The sequence below is a fragment of the Perna viridis genome, chromosome 14 (assembly GCF_037379345.1).
Source record: "Perna viridis isolate PV_CMFRI_1.1 ecotype Kerala chromosome 14, ASM3737934v1, whole genome shotgun sequence".
NCBI lineage: Eukaryota > Metazoa > Mollusca > Bivalvia > Mytilida > Mytilidae > Perna > Perna viridis.
Window position 1 is genome coordinate 14,029,274 of NC_142458.1, and position 8,539 is coordinate 14,037,812.

Sequence of the window (8,539 nt, forward strand, 5' to 3'; positions counted from 1 at the left end):
TATCTATTTATAATGAGTAAACCTACAGAAATCCTGGTGATTCTACATGTAACTATTCTAGCTGTAGTTTCACTGTTCTTAGTACTTAAATATGAAAACACTGCAAACATGAAAGGTTTGTTTTTGCTTCTTCTTTTGGTTAATACTATTGCATCAATAAATATAGAATGAAAAACAGGGCAAGTAGTAGAAAATAACTTCAGACAATTATATAAGAGGTAACTTTGATTTTTTACTTCAAACAGATGAAAGTATAAAAGTCACGTGTTTAAACTTCCAAGAAACCACATCGAATCCAGAACTACGTCACACATATCACATATTTGTAAAAAAAAAAAACTCTCTCATCTCATCTCATGGCAAGAACATGCTTACTGAGGAAACATATTAATATAGAAACAATGTGACATTTCAAATTCTTTATCATCTTCCTATGTATTGGCAAAAAATACCGGAGCGTCAGAAGTGGGATAATTCTACCAAGTTCCCGCTCCTGGGAAGACGTTTATGAACATCAAAAGTGTAGTCGATGATTTGTGGTGCAAATCTGTTACCAGAAATACTAGACAACCCTATGAATCAGGATAATAATCTTGAATAAGATTCTTTTGATTTTGTTGGATTATAACATATATTGGTTCAAGTACTTAACCTAATGATGAGGAATTGCTTCTCCGGATACTACGAATATGGATCGATTAAAAACGATTCTTAATGGCGTTTAAAGATCAAATATAGTTTAAACTATTACTTGATATCCGATCACTTAAGACATTTTGAAACAAATATATGTATGGTTACGTAAATGTAGTACTTTTAAAAAAAATACTATTAAAAAACAACAAAATTTTCACTTCCCAGCAGTTTTGCTAAATGACATCAAATTATACACCATTATGACGAAATTATAATGAAATAATGCCACAAATCATTATTTTTCCTTATATTTTACTATGTTATGAACAACCTTTATATTATTACAACAAAGATATTTTTTGGTCAATTTTCGTAGCTTAATGCCCATACCCATTTCAACAACTGACCCATTTCGTAAAGGGGTTACAAATACATTACAAGCAAAACAACATGGTCTGAACGTGAACATAGGGAACAAATATACGATCTACATAAACAATGTAGCCAACCGAATAAAATAAGATTACACATAAAAACCGAACACTAGGACAACAAGACACCACACACAAGAAAAAACTAAAGCTATTACAATAAGAACTCCCACACGAAAAAAAATGGGAGTTACATCAGGTGCACTCACTTTAAAATCATTCAAAAATATTTCAACTTCTCCAAACTCCTTCATTATTTTTAATGTTACTTACATGTAAAACACTAATTTCACATAGTGGATGCATTTATACTATAACGAAAGTTGTAGGTAACAAATAGACATGCATGATTTTGTAGATAAACATTAAGGTTTTATTTGGCGTTCAATAAAACTTAACTAAAACGTCCCCCGAATTGAAAATATAAAAACAAAACAAAACTAAATTCTATACGTTGGTTTCAAATGAGTCCCATTAATTGTTGTGACACTGTTTATCTTCTTTTCTCAAACCTTTACGATGAAGACCTTAGTTTTTTTTCTCCGTGAGAGCCTTTCCGTGTAATTGAATCATAATTATGATAATTATGGAAAACAGACATACACAACAAAGAACATACAGTAACTAAAATCATACATACACAGTAACAAAGTAAATGAGCAACTCGGACTCCACGAAAACTGGGAGCATGGACCAGGTGCACCGGTAGGGTAAGCATCCTCTGCTTTTCTAGAAACACCCACCGAGTTGCTCATAAAAAGTCAGGTTCTAGGTAGACAAACGAGGAAAGGAAATCATGACCCGTTGAATAAATCAGTTTTCATGGTGCTGATGGATACACCATAACGATCCACGAGTTCATGATGACGACCATAAAACTTCTGTAGTGATGACTTCAAACTTGTAGCATCATAACCCTGTTCCAGAAGCCTATTTGTTAGAGTTCTAGCGCGATACAAAAAGTCTGCGTAGTTTCGGCAAGCTCTGGCATAAGTATGAGTTGTGATATGAACACTGCATACGCAGGAGCCGAAGGGATGTTGCCACAGATGAAAGGACAGTTGACAATTCTGAATGAAAAGTCATTACGTTTGTCGTAAAGTTTGGTCAATAGTTTTCCTTTACCATCGATTTCTAAGTGTAGATTAAGATATGAGGCTGACTTCACAGTGTCTGTAGCATCCTTTATTTCAGGTTCTTTTGGGTCATATCAAATTCCCGAAATTAGGATTGTTTAAAGATAATACGTCATCTATATAGCGGAAACTGAAATTGAAGGATCTAGCCAAACGATATTTTTTCTTTCTTTCTGATCAGATCAGCTATAAAGTCAGCCTCCTAAGAGTGAAGGAATAGGTCAGCAAGTAAAGGAGCACAATTTGTTCCCATTGGAATGCCGACCGTTTGTTGAAAAAAACACGTCCACCACACTGGACAAATATATTGTCGATTAAACATTCCAGCATTTTGAAACTAAGAACTAAGAACTAACAAAGTAGAACTAGTCTAATCAATCTGTAACCAAAGTAGAACCAGTGTAACCAATCTGAAACCAAAGTAGAAACAGTCTAATCAATCTGTAACCAAAGTAGAACTAGTCTAATCATTCTGTAACCAAAGTAGAACCATTGTAAAACCAGTGTAAGCAATCTGTAAAATAAGTACAGTCATTGTAACCAAATTGTTACCAAAGTGTAACTAGTATAAGCAATTTATTACAAGTGAAGAACCAATGTACAAATATGTAACCAATATAATCCCAATCTGTTACCAAAGTATGAACAATGTAACAAATCTATAATCAAAGTATAATAAGTGTAACCAATTTGTAACCAAAGTAGAACCAGTGTAACCAATCTATAACCAAAGTAGAACCATTGTTTTCTGGTCTCGGGTTTTCCTTAAATAAAGGCATACTGCACAAACACTAACTACTTTACCGGAACTCTGACTTCGTTTCAGGAAAAAAAATACCAACTTAAATCAATAAATTAACTGAAATAGGAAACAAATAAATTTGATTGTCTAAAACACCATGATCAGTGGTACATAATAGAAACCACAAACAAACAATACAGGTACTTGGTAATTTTTGTACCCACTTGTCACAATTGCAATTATTTTATGCATTTCCACAATATTGCAAATTTGTTATTTAGAATAAGTGATTTAGTTTCTAGAAAATTATGTCGCCGGGTATTTTGTGGCATTAAGAAAAATGTCGTCCTGTATATTTTTTATTCTGAAGATACAATTAATCAACTTTGTAATATAAAATTACAATAGCGAGCTTAACATTTCTCGTATTGAACTATTAAATAATTCCGAACATTTATTATATTTATAATTGACTAACCTGGAAATACAGGGAACTGTTGCAAAACAGTCCATTCAGTTTCACGTATGCCAATACAATGTAATGACTACAGGTGTGACAGGCAGTTAGTAAACAGGTGATATTTTTCATGCAAGAGTACATTCAAATTAAGGTGCGTTTGACTTTTAAATTTGGTCCGTCAGTTAATATGAACTGATGATGTAATGAATGATTAATGAATTGAATTAAAACCAAACATACGGAAAGCTAAATGGACCTTCCCGTGACAAAAATACGGAAGGCTAAAAAACCAAAAATACGGAAAGCTAAATGGACCTTCCCGTGACAATTAGGAGACAAAAATAAAAAATAAAATCTAACTAAATTATCTATAAGATCAAGATTCGCGCCACATATTTTAATCAAGTATATTGTGCTAGTGTAACTTAAATGCAAGATTGCATAGACATTTTAACGAATATATGTGCACGTGCTTGTCTGAAGCTTAACAAAAGGATCAAGAGACGAACTGACAACAATGTGATAGATGGAAAGAAAGTTTAAAAAAACACCATTATTCGTAGAAAATACCTATACAAATTATGAAGAAACTTATATATTTACAAAGAAACAAAACAAAAATGAAAAAAAAAATCATAAAAGCAAAACCTCTATAATTGTAATAACTTGTTTTTATTTGTTAACATGTCGGTGGGTTACCATGGCAAGAGTATTTAACTTCAATTCTATCCCCACCCCCACCTCCCCCCACCCCCCACACACACATTTTCGACGTACCGTCAGAGATGCTCCTAAAAATGAGTAAATGAGTAGATGAATATTTAGTAGGTCGTTTTTTAAATTTTAACAGATTTTGTAGCATATTGCTTGTACATAAATCATAAATAAGCTTGGTTTTTAGTTAAGTAATTTACTTAGTAGTATTCATATCCCTCGAAACTAAGTTGCAGGGGTATAACGTTTTTGACCCGTCTGTCTGTCTCCGTGTTTGTCCGTCAAAGAATGCTGTCACTTGGATCGCATTATCATTTTCTATACTGAAAGTTTAGTGAATAGTTTAGTGCTACAAAAGAATGTATTAGATTGATTTTCAGATAAATTGATAAGGGGTTAACTTTAGTGTAAGGAGGGCTTATTTAACAATTAATGTTTTATAATTTGGACCTGAAATTCTTTTACTGATGACTTTATTGTAGTTTGGTGAATGCTTAGAAGCAATGGAATCTTGGATGAACCGATTTTCACAACAAAAAACTTTTCCGGGTATATGGACGGACTGAACTTCGAATTCTCTAATGTTCTAAGGCGTTTCTCATCATGTCAATAAAAAATTGTGAAAGTTGACAAACGACTTAGTATACATTTTTTTATAAAGAAACCAAAAGTTATTTACATGGAAAAAATAAATAGGAAGAACACAATGGTGTCATATGATAAAGTATTTTTGATAGTTGCAATAAATCCTCTCAGCGGATTGAGAGGAAATGCGAATTCTTTGATCTACTATTGACAAAGTCCATTCTTAGCATCATCAAACGATTCAAAATATGTATTTAGATGACGGAAAGACAGAATGAGAGGTACATAAGTGAATTGAATAAAAATCCCGCCCACAAAAAAATAAAAATGATAACGGTGAGCAATTATTTTGGAAAGTTTATAGTTGTACAAAATAAGATATAGCATTAGCAATATTCTTTCTGCAGTTTTTTTTTTCTCCTATTCAACGGAACAGAAGCTGAGGTCAAATGCTTTTTTCAATATTTGTTATGTGATTGAAATTAATTATGACCATTGTAAGCTAGATTTACATTTTTCTGGTTCACCCATGGTAATAATTATTGAACGGTTCATCAAAGATACAAATATAAACCAGTTTCAAATTTAATAATACATGTATGTAGATCAGAAGTTAAAATAAAGATTTGTATAACCCTGGTAGTATAATGGCAATTACAACTGTTTTGACAGTAGATCAGGGTTCGATTCCCTGTCGGGGTATTAAAAATAATGCATTAGGAACTACATGTACATTAGTTGACAAATAAGAATTATCTCCCTTTAAAAATTAATGATAGAGCATTCCATTTGTAAGTTTTCCTGCAACTAGAATAAGATTTATGTGAAACCAAATTTCAGAAACACTTAATACCTGTACTATAAAATCTGTTATTCAGGACAAATTTGTGTACCTCTAAAAGTTGTCTTGAATTTTTATGGTGTGGTTGTCTACAAAAAGACAAAGAATCAATTTATTAAAGAACGAACTTAACATGATGATAAAGGGGTGTTAGAGGTGAACTGTGGTTAAACCATTCAATTGCAAGAGAGAGGTAAGGACAAATAGCAAAAAATATAAAATAACAGTTAATCAAAGTACAAAAATAAACGAACGCTCGAATCATGCGTTTAAATGAACACTTCTAAGGTACGTTTAAACGTACGCTCCTAGTGTGCATTTAAACGAACGCTTCTATCGTGCGCTTACAATACGATGTGTAAACGCACGTTAAACGATGCATAAACTCCTGAATGGGAAACGTGATCATCTCAAGGAGTGTATACATGTACACATATTACTAATGAAGATAGAGTACAGTAAAATACCCAGATCCTTCCTAAAAACAGTAGGTAATCCAACCATAACTGAACATGATTCAGTTGGTACATATTCACATTTGTGCATGCCATTGATAAAAATAAATGTATGTGAGCATTGTGCAATCCTACATCCAAAAATGCCTTTAAAATAAATCTATGCTAATATTTCTTTTTTATTTTAGTAAAATGAAGTTCTTGTCTGGTGATTGTTATTTTTTCTACTCGAGTACCTTCCACTGTAGAAGCATAATTTGGAAGCTAGTGCTCTAATGTTGTTGTTATTTTTTCTTTGAAGCCTCAACAGTACTCGAATGGCTCGCGCAGGACGAAACATCGTCGATTTTGTGCGCTCTGCTGCAGCCAGCCAATGTCAGAATCAATGTCACCGTGTTTACGTATTCTTATTTTGTATCAAAAAATTATTTTTTACTTTACTTTTCCGTCATTAGACTAAACAAATGATTATTTAAATTTAAACTAAGATGTGATTATTCCAAATGCAAAATTAAAAAAAAATAATTACGAAACCATATACAGGTGCGTGATCAAATCTCGCAAGATTTAATTTCCATAGCAAATTGTTTACAAATGTCTGCGCCCATGTTATAATTTTGACTGGTAAATTTCATCGATTTCAGGATATCTAACATGCCAGCAGGTATGTATACAACAATTGAATGAATACAAATAATAGATGGCATTCTTTGTTTTAGATGAAAAGCCTGACACAAAAGTCAAAAGTGTCGATACACATTATTTTTGTGATATCTACTCTAGAAGGTTACAGTGTATATTATGAACGATCACGGATCAGATCATAAGAGAGTTCGCCTATCTCATTAGTGATGTCATATTCACTTATTTGCATATCATTAAGTGTCAATTTGGCAAATAAACAACTCAATTTCGTGATTAGAATCCCAATTCTCAAAACTTTATAACTTTGTTATTTTATATTCAATTTTGGTTCTGTAAAATGTTTCATTTAGATAAAACAATTCATTTTGTATATCTTTTTCTTAAAAAAATAAATTTGTAATGATATTTATTTGTAAACCTCTTTTTTCATATAAAAATATAATTAAAATCTGATGCACATAATGCCTAATTACTTAATGTTTATTTAAAAATTCCATGGATAAAAAGAATTTAATTTGCAATTCTGGGAACCAGGTATGGTCTAAAATGTGTAATCCGTACCTGTACCAACTTTTCCCGGTACCCAAATACTATTTTGCCAATATCTTCATTATTACTTGCTATTTCCAGTTGAAAGTTTGTACACATTTACAAACATTATGGTTTGGCTATGATTAATGATTTTAAAATCTTTATTAAAAAAATGATTTTATTCGATTTTCTGTTTTCAAAAGGTCTAAAATGTGTAACCCAAAATGCCTGTACTCAAAAATCAAAGTTCTGTATTTTTGTTATCTGTTCTAATTGAATGCTTGTTTGACATTAGAACATCATTATATCATAAAAAAAAAATTGTATTGACGAAAAGTTAAAATCGCATCAGACTCTGTTTATGAGACTTTGTTTTTCCCATTTTGGATAAGATCACATCCATTCTTTGCTGGTACAGGGATTCCGGTGCAGAATTCAAACTCAATCTCTTCTTTTTTAAAACAATATCAAATCTTTCAAAACTTTATCCAGTCTTAAGGTGAAGGTTTAACCTCTTAATGATTTCAGAAAAACGTAAAATTCGGACAGGACAGTGAGATATAGTCAATAAATAGTTGGGTACGGTAACTTTCGATATGCTCTTGGGATGACTACCAACTTTCAATAAGTATTGCCCTTACATCCCAATTTGCAACAAATGTTACCTTAAGGGTACAAATATTCAACAAATATTGCATTTGGGGTACCAATATTTAATAATTAAGTGTTGCCATTAGGGTATATATGTTCAACAAATAATGCCCTAAGGGTACCAATATTCAACAAATATTGGCCTGAAGATTCCAATTTTCAACAAATATTAATAAATATTGCCCTTATGATACCAATATTCAACATATATTGGCATTGAGATACAAATATTCGACCGACATCGTCTGTAAACCCTGACTAACGCTACTTACTTAATACGCGTAATGTGTAGAAAGTGATTCAATTATTTCCGGCTCTGACGGAAAATTGAATGATCTTGAATAACGATGTGATGTCACACAGTTGCTTTGCATGGTTTTATCTTATGTTACTTGAGTTACATGTACACAGGTTGAAAGGGTTTGCAAACTTTTCAGAAATTAACATTCTTACATTGCTAGAACCCGAAATGCCTTAGATTTTCTATCCATTGTTAAAGATTTTAATATGACACGTAGAATTGATGGAATTTACCCTTTTACTGGTTTACTAGAAATTTTAAGATTGTTATGCTATTTATGTTTTAATCGAAACTGCACACTATGTTATGATGCAACATATGTGTTTACTGCATAAATGTTTTTTTTTTCAACAGATGTACTCAAAACAAACATCTTTTTGGACATTTTTTTTACATATTTCTCAGTTCAAA